The following is a 14,185-nucleotide window of genomic DNA, read 5'->3' on the forward strand; positions in this document are numbered from 1 at the left end:
AACCTTAATTAAAGTATGTGTTAATGTCTCCATTTGTGTTTTGAGGGATGCTTATTTAATTCCTGCTGACACCCCAGTTTACCATAAAAATCGCATGTGGTAGTTTGTACATTTATATGCCTACATGGCTCCCAGTTTACATGCTACCTATTTATAAACCTCAGCTGCTACAATAGCAATTTAGGAAAAGGTCCTGAGGGGTAAACATCACCGTCTCATTCAGAATTGATATTCACAACCATCAAGTAACAAATAAAGTCCCAACTGCCATTTAAATTATCCAATTTTATGGTTTTAATTTTCATCTTTGTTGCTCTTTCTAGAATTCCGCACACCGCATCTGTGGTAATTACTGTATGTGCTTTCTGACCAAGCTTTAGCAGGGCACTGTCATGAAGTTAAAGACACATTGTGTTGAACAGGAATTAGGAGAATGTTGTCACAGGGTGAACATAAATGTGGTTCACTTGTAACTTCAGGGGTTTTCCAAGTTCCTGAAAGACAGTGTGTCTGTGTGATGATTAGATGCATGATTAGATGCTGTAATGACAGGTAGTTATATCTCTGTAACACTTCCTTACATTTAGTACAGACGTCAGAAGTCAAATTTGACTTGGATTCATGAGACTGGCAGATGTTGAAATGTTTTTTAACAGCTCATGAATCTTATCTTGAAATGTTCCGCACTCAGTTAACCAAATATTTCCCATATCATTACAGCTCCCATTCTTTACAATGCAGCATTCACTTGGATGAAGTCACTATGGAAATCACATGGATGAAGTCGTAATTATTATACTATAATGCTAAGAATAGCATTCACAAAAACACATAATTAGGTTGTTCTCTAGCCATTGTAAAAGACAAAATATGTGTTGGTGACTAATTACCCTTTTATTTCCCCCTACTCCTCCCAGATGCTATGCTCATAGCTGTATCTGACTATCAGACCAAAATCAAAGTTTTTGACAATGTACATTGGAAGAAGGAAGCTTATGTTGAAAAGGACATCTACAGACTGTAGAAAAGTGGTAGTAGATCACTGATGATATAATGCTGTTTTGCATAATGGGGTGGGCCCTAGGGTTGTTGTTTAGCTCAACATTTTGTACTCTTCCCTGAAAACCTGGCTGCAAATGGCTCATTTCACAAGGCAATGATCCCAAGCATTCCTCAAATTCAATCAAGCTATGGTTAACTACCAAATGTTATTGTTTTACAATGGGCATCTTAGTCTCCATTCAACTCAATTAAAAATGTGTGGTTTGATATGAAGAGAGCAATCACAATCTACGGAAGGATCAGAAGGATTCTGAAATGTACTATTACAAAGTATAACAAACTCATAGTATACTTTGGAAGACCACTGAGAAGGACAAAGTACTGAACAAAGTGGTTCCAACAATTCTGAAGCTTACAGTATCTTACAAAATAAAATTATGACTGCTGTTGTTTTTTCAACAATTGTTTTGTATTATATACAACTGTTGAAAGTATATAATCTTCATAACTATAGCTCATTACCTGTGTTGTTTATTTTATTATTATACAGCAATTATGCTTATCTTGATCAAGAATGCCAATCATTTTGAAGCTTACATTATGTTTGTGTGTCTGCATGTTTATTCTGGCCATGTGGTGTTTGTTAGTATGTGTATCTGTATGTACAATAATCTCCACTGCCCCTGTTCTGTCTGGGATGCTTAATGTGCACAAGGCCATCTATCCCCCCGTTGAGCATTGGACCCCAATTCCAGGGACATGCTGAAGACAGAAGGTATTGTCTCACTCTCCAGTACTCAAGGACAGCTGAGTCTACATTCTGTCTCTGCTTATAGTGTAGATCTAGTGCTGGCTATTTAACTCTACTAAACTGCAAAACAGCATGTTTTACATGCTTGCAAAACTGGTGAGGGAAGCCAGATTCATTCAGTTAAGAAAAGCATCAACTGAATCAGGTAGTTGAAATTCTCCACAGTTTACATTCTTGACATCCTGTCTGTTCTCATTTTCCTTTTGCACGTGACTGTTGTGGTTCATGCATACAGAGCAATGACACGTTTAAAAGTGATAGTAAAAGTTTCAGGTACAGGCACTGCTGAAGTAAATGTAGTGACAGTGATAAATGTGTTTCTGGTGCACAGTTCAGTTCATAGTGAAAGTTATGTTTGAAGTGAATGTCATGCTAATAGGTATAGATGTATATGTATAGTATACTTACATGGTAAGAAAGCTTCTTACCTCTCTGTCTCATCTGTAGAGCTGCAACACAGAGGCAGCAAAGAATGCACAGGAGTAGGTTGACGGTGTTTCATGACTCACGGTCCTCCCAGTTCCCACACAGGTGGAAATATTGTTCCCCTCATGGTGTGCATACTTTTCTCAAACACATACTCTACACAGACAGTATGTAAACTGGCTAGGACACATAACTGAATAAGGGTTAATCAGGACACGTCCATACATAGTAGAAATTACTTTCTGTTTCACTATAGCACAAGTTAAGATAAAAACTGTGCAATCAACACATCACAGATCATACAGTGTAGCCAGAAATATTTGTATAATTGGGCCTGCATAAAACTAGGGAACTACCTTAGTGGGCATTCATAATTGGGTGTGGTGTTCTGGCAAAATAAATGGATACTATTCAGGCCGCCATGGCCCACCCTGGCCCAGCCATCCCTATCATACATGAAGAACCATTGTAGTCATTTTGCAGGTGAACACCGAAACAAATGGACCATTCTTAGCCTCTGAAAGTACAAAAATCCCTCATACGGGTGGTGAGTCAGGTCATTCAGGCCTTGCACCATAACGTTAAAGATGACCAGCATCCCATTGGATCCTGAAATGGTTGCACAATTGGCCACTACACGCAGGTGATAAAATTATTCAACCTTATTTATGGTCACTTACAGTATACAACTGCTGATTTTACAAGACAATTTTATTATTTTGTATTTCAAGTTACTATAGGTGATGGTGACAGACCTTTATTGGATAATGATAACAGTGAGAGATGTGTTCAATACTGATACTGATATGTCTTAGATATAATGAAAATTGACAGGTCTATTTTGAATATAGGGATAGGATTCAATTAATTTGATATACAATTCAGGTAATAGTTTCAGTGGTATTCACATACATTGTTTGGCATTCAGTTTTTATTACTGCTATCGATTTTTATTGCACATATCCTGTGGCCTTCTTTGAAAATAAATGTAATTCTAATCACACAACACAGACTTTGGTCAGTCAACATTATTCCATAACTTTACAAGAAAAGAAGATGCATAATTAAACCTTTAGACTAAAATACAATCCTGGCAAGAAGACTACCATATACTATTCATTTTGGATTAAGAATTATGTCCATTTCTTCCTGTTTAACACATACTTGTCAAGAAATCAAGATATATGTCACATAAAGAGACATACAGTCAGGTCCATAAATATTGAGACATCGACACAATTCTCCTCTTTTTGGCTCTATACACCACCACAATGGATCTGAAATGAAACGAACAAGATATGCTTTAACTGCAGACTTTCATAGATTTATAGAATTATAAATTGTTAGTTTGAAATCCCTGTAAAATGAGCCATATATCTAAAGTCTGAAAGCAGTCTTTAAGATATTGTACAGCACTAGTGCTAAAACAAAAAGTGATTTGTGTAAGGCTTGACTCAAGATAATGATCTTTCAGTGATCTTTCTTATTATACAGTCTTTACTCAAGAAATGCCAATCCACCATTCTGTTAATTAAATTGTGGGCACATTTACACATCAGATATTAAGTTTGCTGTCTACATGTCCTAGCAACGTTTTTGGAGATACATACAGTCAGGTCCATAAATATTGGGACATCGACACAATTCTCCTCTTTTTGGCTCTATACACCACCACAATGGATTTGAAATTAAACTAGCTTTAACTGCAGACTTTCAGCTTTAATTTGAGGGTATTTACATCCAAATCAGGTGAACGCTGTAGGAATTACAACAGTTTCTATAAGTGCCTCCCACTTTTTAATGGACCAAAAGGACAATTGGCTGCTTCTGTTCCATAGCCAGGTGTGTGTTATTCCCTCATTATCTCATTTACAAGGAGCAGAAAAAAGGTCTAGAGTTCATTTAAAGTGTGCTATTTGCATTTGGAATCTGTTGCTGTCAACTCTCAATATGAGATCCAAAGAGCTGTCACTATCAGTGAAGCAAGCCATCATTAGGCTGAAAAATCAAAATAAACCCATCAGAGAGATAGCAAAAACATTAGATGTGGCCAAATCAACTGTTTGGAACATTCTTAAAAAGAAATAACGCGCCGGTGAGCTCAGCAACACCAAAAGACCCGGAAGACCACGGAAAACAACTGTGGTGGATGACAGAAGAATTATTTCCCTGGTGAAGAAAAACCCCTTCACAACAGTTGGCCAGATCAAGAACACTCTCCAGGAGGTAGGTGTATGTGTGTCAAAGTCTAAAGTCTAAATCTAAAAAAGCCTTTACAGTTCTGGAACAACATCCTATGGACAGATGAGACAAAGATCAACTTGTACCAGAATGATGGGAAGAGAAAAATAGGGAGAAGGAAAGGAACTGCTCATGATCCAAAACATACCACCTCATCAGTGATGCATGGTGGTGGTAGTGTCATGGCGTGGGCATGTATGGCTGCCAATGGAACTGGTTCCCTTGTATTTATTGATGATGTGACCGCTGACAAAAGCAGCAGGATGAATTCTGAAGGGTTACGAGCAATATTATCTGCTCATATTCAGCCACATGCTTCAGAACTCATTGGATGGCACTTCACAGTGCAGATGGACAATGACCAGAAGCATACTGCGAAAGCAACCAAAGAGTTTTTTAAGGCAAAGAAGTGGAATGTTATGCAATGGCCAAGTCAATCACCTGACCTGAATCCGATTGAACATGCATTTCACTTGCTGAAGACAAAACTGAAGGGAAAATGCCCCAAGAACAAGCAGGAACTGAAGACAGTTGCAGTAGAGGCGTGGCAGAGCATCACCAGGGATGAAACCCAGCGTCTGGTGATGTCTATGCGTTCCAGACTTCAGGCTGTAATTGACTGCAAAGGATTTGCAACCAAGTATTAAAAAGGGAAAGTTTGATTTATGATTGTTAGTTTGTCCCATTACTTTTGGTCCCTTAAAAAGTGGGAGGCACATATACAAACTGTTGTAATTCCTACACCGTTCACCTGATTTGGATGTAAATACCCTCAAATTAAAGCTGAAAGCCTGCAGTTAAAGCATATCTTGTTCGTTTCATTTCAAATCCATTGTGGTGGTGTATAGAGCCAAAAAGAGAAGAATTGTGTCGATGTCCCAATATTTATGGACCGGACTGTATGTCTCAAGAGGCCTTAGCCACCCTTCCCTCCAGTCGAAACCTTCCCTCCACACAAAATCTGGACACACCTTACCCACAGTAGGGAAATATAAACACTTCAATATCCTGTTATTTCTATTGTTTTCTGTGGTCTGTTCATGTTTTGACCTGTACCTCATTCACCATCCACAGCACAGAGTCTCCGTCTCTGCTGCTCAGGCCTCTGGTTCCGTCATTCCCTGTATATGATATATGCTGGATTTATTGCAATAAAACATATGAAATAAAAGGTGTACATCAACCTGCCAAGGAGGTTAGTAATGATGTCTGTCCATCTATCTATCCATCTATCTGCTTGCCTGTCTGACTGTGACAGACATATTTGGAAAAATTACTGGCCAGATAGCCATGAAATGTTCTGTGCACATTCATGTTCCCAAGAGGTAGAAACGTATTGAATTTTGACCCCATGACTTTTTCTCTAGCGCCACCATCAGGCCAAACATATCTTGGAAAGTAATGATAAGACATTAGCATTAGCATTAGTAAAACTAAGACATTAGCTGTTTCATGCAAGCGGAGACTGTTGTGCCTTGGCAGAGGTATGCTCACTAATGACTGCATAATTTCTACTTATTATATAAGCATTTTACAACAGGAGTTTCTTTTGTGCAATAGTACATGACCGAGCTTCAACACTCAGCAATATGATGAACTAATATGCTAATCCTGTATGATAGTAGTTCTTCAAGTAGCTTGTCTTTTTGAATTTTGGGTTCACTCTCTTAAGAAGTGACATGACACAATATTCTTTAGCCAAACCATGCTTATATCTTGACAAATATATGGCTTTTAGAGCATCAGGCAGGGTTTTGTGAGCATTTGGTGCTCAGCACTGTCTCAGTACCATGGCCAAATCATTACCTGAAGAAAGAAGTGACAGAAAGTTAAACAAAATAAATTGTTTCATCAAATTATAACATACAGTGCCGTGAATAAGTATACAGCAAGGTTGTAAGCTACATAGTTTGACTGAATAAACAATTAAACAATACCACATCATGAATTAATTCCTAAATTAAATCAGTCGTGGCAATTAATGTCAAATTCAGAGTATGATGTACATACTTTGACAAGCTAGCTAGGAAACCATCAACCAAGTCGAGTTTGGAAACTAGCCAGCATCACTTCAGCAGCTACAAGCTTGCTGTTATCTTTTATCTGACTTGGCCTTGGCTTTCATGCTGATTAGGCTATGTCTTATTTCAGAGTAAAAATATACATTTGTTTAACATTTTTTAATGTAAAGCTAGCACCTGAGTTTCACATTGTTTGCAGGCTAGTCAGCTTGTCACTTTTTAGCTACACATAGCAGCTACAATCTTTCCTAGCTAGCTACCATAAAATAACTGTATTTATTTTTAGCGTAGCTAACATGTAGATCCTAGCTACTGAGTTTGTTGTTGCTCATTATTTTTTATCAGATAAATAATTTAATACAAAGATATCTAATCGCTATCTTCCACTTCTGGGGCGTTACCTTCCACTTCCAGGGCGGCCTGTAGCGTAGTGGTTAAGGTACATGACAGGGATGTGCAAGGTCAGGGGTTCCATCCCCAGTGTAGCCACAATAATATCCACATAGCCGTTGGGCCCTTGAGCAAGGCCCTTAACCCTGCAGTGCTCCAGGGGGGATTGTCTCCTGCTTAGTCTAATCAACTGTACGTCGCTCTGAATAAGAGAGTCTGCCAAATGCCATTAATGTAATGTAATGTCTATCGTTTGGATTCCATGTTTCCATTTTGGTATAGCTTACTTAGAATTGGCTTGTAGCTAATCATTGTAGTTATCACGGACACATTTAAGGACAGGCCAGTGTTTGGCCGACTTCTGTTCTTGCAGCACCTAGCAGTACTTTCTTTTAATCCCATTCATTACCTCAAAATGAAAGCCCCCAACAAACCTAATCATCTCCAAATTCCCCTTATTTCACAAATGTTCCTACATCTTCTGTAGTAATATAAGTAGCCTATTGAGATGAAAATGCTTCAATGAAGGATACGTTTGCAACCAGAAAAGTGAGAGAGGATCCAGCTCCACTAATGCACTGACACGCATGGGTCATCCCATATAGCTTCTGGCACACATACCCCTACATTAGGGTCTGGCTAAACCAGGCTCGCCTGTTCATTTTTTCAAAAACATGGTACATTGGTGGTAATGGGACATAACTTGCGTATTTTAAATAATTTTGTTTGTACAGTACATCATAGACATACAGGACAAGATGGACAAACTGGATCTTAGGGCAATATGTAAAGAGTTTGTGTATGTCAGTGACAGGTATTTGGGCCAAATAAATACAAATCATAATGATCATATACTGTATGTGAGGGGACTCAACAGAACCGGGTCATCCTCCATGCAAGGAAGGCTGCATTGATGCTAAAAAGAAATATCTAAGGAAAAGCAAACTGGTCTTGGTCTTTTGGTAATATAGGGTAGCATATATATATATATATATATATATATATATATATATATATATATATATATATATATATATATTCACTTATTTTCCATTCAAGTTATAGAGTAAGCTCCAAGGATACTGTGTCATGGGAAGACTAACAATTAATATGTATTGCAGTGGTTATTTTTTGTGATCAAATTTAAAAATGATTTTTCAATGACATACACTGATTTGCCCCTACCATGCACTTTCCAAAGCAAACCTACGCCCTTGCATTAACAGTATGCATGTATTTTATTTCGCTTCTTCAAATCATGGTGAACCTGAAACACCTGCAAGTAAGAAATACTGAATAGATTTTGGCTCTTGATCTTTTAAATATGTACTAACCAGGGTCATCCCTGCTTAGCATCTAAAAACTGACAAGAGCAGCACACTAAATTCCAGGGCTGATGCAGCAAGTGGAATCCGCCATAGGACACCCTAATGAATATTGATGCTGCAATCTTCCAGCACTCCGGATGACATTTTATTCATTCATGAATAGTTTTTTCAATAATAAGTAATAGTAAAATTCAGAAAGTACTTATAAAAGGTGCTTTCATTGTGTTATTGACATTTAATATATAAATGCCACACTTTTTTAACAACAATTTTTCCTCTCCTTACGGTTTTGTGTGTAAAATATATCAATATATATATACCAGAAAATATCAAAAGTAATTTAAGTTTTTGTAATTACAGTAAATGGCTGCAGGCTCTGGACTACTACAGTGTTTCTTTAAAGAACTGCATGAAACTCTTCTTCACAGCCTGACATTTAACAGATTTACTGACTCACGGTTTCCAGCACAAGCTGTGCTGTCCAGATTTTCAAAAACTGCTTGCAAGCTTGTTGAAAGATCATTGAAATCATTACAAATATGTGTCCACTAAATTGTTTTATTTAACCACATTCCTGGCATAAACCAATTCAGAATATTTCAATTCAAACCAATTCAAAGCAGATCCAAAAAACAAGTGGTAGCTGGAGGGAGGAGGGGGAGCACAATTTGTGCAGAAGCAAGCGAGCAAGCAGAGGAAGCATAGGCAGTGAGAAGTTCTGAAGGTCTGACTGTTGGTTTAAGGAAAAGCAATGTGTGCATGTGGTTGGATGAGTAGGCTATGAGAAGATTCATTGCGCAAATGTGATTAGTTAATTACAGAAATGGATGTGAATGTGATTGCCATCTATTGGTCAGCTGTGGAAGAGTTCTTCAACCCTCACATTTGCTCTGTGCATTCTATGCATGCAGCGCATCTCTCATTTTTTAATAATAATAATTATAATAATTATAATAATAATAACAACAATAATAATAGTAATAATCACCACCATCATCAGCTGTAACAATACATCTACTGAGGCGACACTAGGGCACAACATCAGTAATGTAACCAGAGGTCATCGGGTGTTTCGGGTCATTCAACATCAGACACCTAGGTGACCCAGCTGATTAAGCTTGTGCCGTAGCAACCTCGTGTGGATCCACGTACTTGATCCAGAGCCATCTGGAGGCTTTCTCTGCAGCCTCTGTGCTGTTATAGATGGCCCCACAATGATGCCAAGTGCAGTGTAGGCCTTACAGATGGACTGCCCTGCAAATCCCTGGCACCCTACCTCCACTGGCAAGCCCTCCAACCTTGTCTGTGGCAGTCACTAACCAGGTCTTCATATTTCTTCTTCCACTCAAAAGCCTCCTCCATGTGGTCTTCCTATGGCGCAATTAGCTCTAGCATGACAATGAACCAGGACAATGTCAGTTCTAAGCATGATCTTGGCAACATGCTTGCCCAAGTCTGCCAACAGCTGCTGGTCCTGTGCTGTATTACGAAGTCCTGCAGCTGCAGTTTCCCTCTAGCTCTAATGAAGCTGATGCCTTGTTTTTTGGGTTTCAACTTCCGGCTGCTTCTGATGGCACTGGAGATGACCTCCGCAATGGTTCAAAGCATTTGATCATGCTGCCACAGATGCCGGCCATCCCCCAGAGCCTTTGGGCAGCAGCTCAGTATGTGTCATTTTCTAGCATATGGGGCATGCTAGTGTATCCTGAAATGGTGCAGCCTCTGATGATCTCCACCTCTAGTCTGTGCCACTCCTATGTAATTGACATTGCTGACACTCTTAGGCTGAAATTGATGTAATTACTTCACCTGCGTCTCCAGCAGCAGCTTGTGGGGCATTGAGCCATAAGCATTGGTAAGGTCCAACCACATCACCCCTGTTCTCCTTGGCTTCTCAGAGTTGTGTGACAATGCCTGTAAGTTCAACAGAACCAGGTACCCCTGAAATACCACCTTTCAGCACTGACATGTCAATGTATCCACTGCTGAAGAAGGAATCAGTCAGTCGGTTCTCTACAATGCTGAAGAAAAAAACTGACCAGAGATGATTCTGAACTGGCTGACGTCCTTGGACTCTGCACTGCCTCTCCTCCAAATGACTCTGATGGTTATCAGAGAGCTTTGGGCAATGCGTACATACCTTGTAGGGGGTGCCACTTGGTCCTGGTGCTGAACTGGATTTTGCACCCCTCACCACATCCTGGACTTCTTTCAGGAGTGGCTCCCTCAAGTAAAATGCCTCAGTTGGCTCTGGTGTTCTTATCATACTGCTATAGATCTTGGTCTCTAGTGTCAAACAGGTGCTAGTCAATTTCCTCCTTCATATAGGGTAGATATCCACTGTTTCTGACCAAGCAGCTACCTGGTGAATCCAAGTAGAGCAGCTTGCTTCCTGGCCCTTTCTCTCCACCACGTCCTGTGTAGTTTGGCTCTGCGCAGAGTTAGGAATCTCTTCATGAGCATGAGACGGTGCCCATTGTTCTTCACTTGGGGTGACATGGCTCAGGCAGTAAGAGCAGTCGTCTGGCAGTCGGAGGGTTGCTGGTTCGATCCCCTGCCCGGGCTGTGTCGAAGTGTCCCTGAGCAAGACACCTAACCCCCAACTACTCCTGACGAGCTGGTCGGTGCCTTGCATGGCAGCCAATTGCCGTCGGTGTGTGAGTGTGTGTATGAATGGGTGAATGAGAAGCATCAATTGTACAGCGCTTTGAATAAAGGTGCTATATAAATGCCAACCATTTACTTGCCTCCTTATGCTGTTTCTTCACAATTTTCAGCTCCTTCCTGAGGTTGGGAATCTTAGCTGCCCTCTGCTTCTTTGTATAGGGCTGCTTGGCTCCCCTCCTCCCCTTCACACCAAATCTCTCTGCAGCCATGCTCACAATGATGGTTGTCATAGACTTTAGTCTCCTCTCCACATCCCCTTTTGCTGTTGCTTCCAGAACTGTGTCAGTGTCATCATGAAACTGCTCCCCCTTAGATGTATTTCAGGCCTGAGGCCACATGATCCTTCTTCTCTCAGACTGCCTGTCTGTGGGGTGCTTCTGGGCCCAGCTCTAAACCAGCATGAATGAATGAATGGCTCACAGTACGTTTTCAGTGAATATTCAAAAGACAGTCAGAGAACTGACAAATGAAAATACTTACACAAGGGAATTCGGGAAAAGGCTTTGAAAGGAATCTGTGCAATTAAGATTAACTCTCCTCATGAAGCAGTACCAGGGCTATTAACAGTCCTCTGCATAGTCCTGAGAGTCAAGACGGCAATTATGTTAACATTATGTGATGTTAACAAAATAAAAATGCTAAACTAAACATAAAGCATGCCATTATTGCAATAAGGAGGCTTTCTGGGACTGCATTATTATTCTGAACTACAAATACTTTAATATGTTTAATATTCCATGAATTACTTTTTAACCAGCAGATGTCTCTGTTGTGCAATTTCATATTGTTGATCTGTGAAAACTATGCAAGACACCTTTCATGACAGACTAGCCTGGAAGATAACAATCCTTATGAGATATAGGTTATTGTATATTTCCTTTTATAATGTAGCTATTGTATCTTATACCCTTAGTGCATTACACCTTCCTCAAACTGAAGCTGTTCAGAGTAGAGCACATTATGTTGAATATGTTTGTGACCTGCATAGATTCACTAATCGTGCAGCTCTTAAGAGTTCCCAAGTGAATCATCACATCTGCACAGACCCTGCAAAGGCTGTGTGATATGAGACCTTTCAAGATGTTTAAGATACATTTCAGATGTGATTCCCATGAATAGCTGTATATTTCAGTCTAGTAGGGATTTCAACCAGTCATTTAAAAATGTTTATGTAGATTAAAGTGATATATGAAAGAATGTCTTAATTCTCTATCTAGACATTTGACCATATACGCTCACTGAGCACTTTATTAGAAACACTATAGTAATACTGGGTAGGGCCTCCCTTTGCTCTAAATTCAGCCTCAATTCTTTGTGCAATGGATTCCACAAGATCCTTTGAGATTCTGTTCCATGTTGACATGCTTGCATCATGCAATTTCGTCAGCTGCACATTGACGCTGCAAATCTCCCATCCTACCACATCCCAAAGGTGTTCAATTGGATTCAGATCCGGTCACTTGGTGCATTATCATGCTGGAAGTAGCCATGAGAAGATGGGTACATTGTGTCCATGAAGGGATGCACATGGTCAGCAACAATACTCAAATAGGCTGTGGCATTCAAGTGATGATTGATTGGTATTATCAGGCCCAAAGTGTGCCAAGGAAACATTACCCACACCATAACACTACCGCCACCAGCCTGGACTGTTGACACAAAGCAGGTTGGGTCCATGGATTCATGCTGTTGAAACTAAATTCTGACCCTACCATCTGTATGCCTCAGCAGAAATCAAAATTCATCAGACCAGACTAAGTTTTTCCAGTCTTCAACTATCCAGTTTTGATGAGCCTGTGCCACTGCAGCCTCAGATTCAACGTGTTGTGCATCTGCTTTTCTGCTCACCACAATTGTACAGAGTGGTTATCTGAGTTACTGTCAGCTCAAACCACCTGGCCATTCTCCGTTGACCTCTCATCAACAAGACGTTTCCGTCCTCAGAACTGCCACTCACTGGATGTTTCTTGTTTTTCGCACCATTTTCAGTACACTCCCAGGAGACCAGCAGTTATAGAAATACTCAAACCAGCTCACCTGGCATCAACAATCATGCCAAGTATGAAATCACTTTTTTCCCAATTCTGATGGTTTATGTTAACATTAACTGAAGCTCCTGACCTATATCTGGACACTTTTATGCAACACGATTGGCTGATTAGATAATCACAGGATTAAGTAGGTGTACAGTTATAAGTAGTTCCTAACAAAGTGCTAAGTGAGTGTATATATGCTAAAATGTCTAAATAGTGTTACTGACAATAAGTAAAATTTACCATGTTGTTGATATGTTAACAAAAGTGAAAGTAAAACTGATTATCCAGCTATGTATGCTTTCTTAACATATGTGAAGAGGTGAGTTCAATGACTGGGGATTTCATACCATTGGGGCAAGTAGCTAAACTGCCCTGGTTACACAAACACATGAACAAACACATACAGTGCACATGTGTATGGACCTATTATCAAGGGTTATATTGAGAAAAATAATTTAAACGTCACTAACATTTGACAAAGTTTCAGGGCTCACAGATTTAATGTGGAACTGAACCAACCAGATTCAGAACTACAATAATTAAAATTTATGAGAAAATCAGAAAATGTATGGAGACCAGATGGTGAACCACGTTCAAAACTACTGAAATGATTCACCCTGAACTAATGAATCATCCATCAATTACAAGCCAGCGGAGATTTCTGGCTGGATTTTCCTAACCCCTGTCTTTAAATGGTCAGACCACGATATCACAGCCTGTAAAAGACTTTCCCCCATGAACAGGAAATATCTTCTTTTAAAACAGTGTCTCTATATTTCCCTAGTATGGGGTAGCAGGAGCCCCTCCAGTGTTGGCTTCCATGGACTTTGTTGATTGCTGCTGACTCTGCGTGCAGGGAAGCAGGCTCCACCAGCAGCGGGGATTTCAGGAGGCTAAGTCTAATACCTGAGCCTTAGTTGTGGAATGCGATACCACAATCCTATTAAAAGGAGCCAGTCTCATGTGCTTTGCTAGTACAAGTGCAGACGACTTATGGCAGTGGTTGGAGATCGTTTCACAAAAAAGAGACAACAACTAATTTGACACACATTTGCTTTTTTCATCCATTTTGAAATCAAATTAGAAACTGCTTCCCTTAACACTTCATTGAGAATGGCTTTGCTGAAAAATGCTGCTGCCAGGCCATTTACATAACATGGACAACATAATATACTGTATGCTAGATTTTTAGTGTGCTCCCTGCTTTTGATTTTATTTTGCTTCTCATCTGCGATGAGATGTCATGTGTTAGCATATTAAGTG

The sequence above is a fragment of the Conger conger genome, chromosome 1, assembly GCF_963514075.1.
Source record: "Conger conger chromosome 1, fConCon1.1, whole genome shotgun sequence".
In the NCBI taxonomy this organism is placed as follows: Eukaryota; Metazoa; Chordata; class Actinopteri; order Anguilliformes; family Congridae; genus Conger; species Conger conger.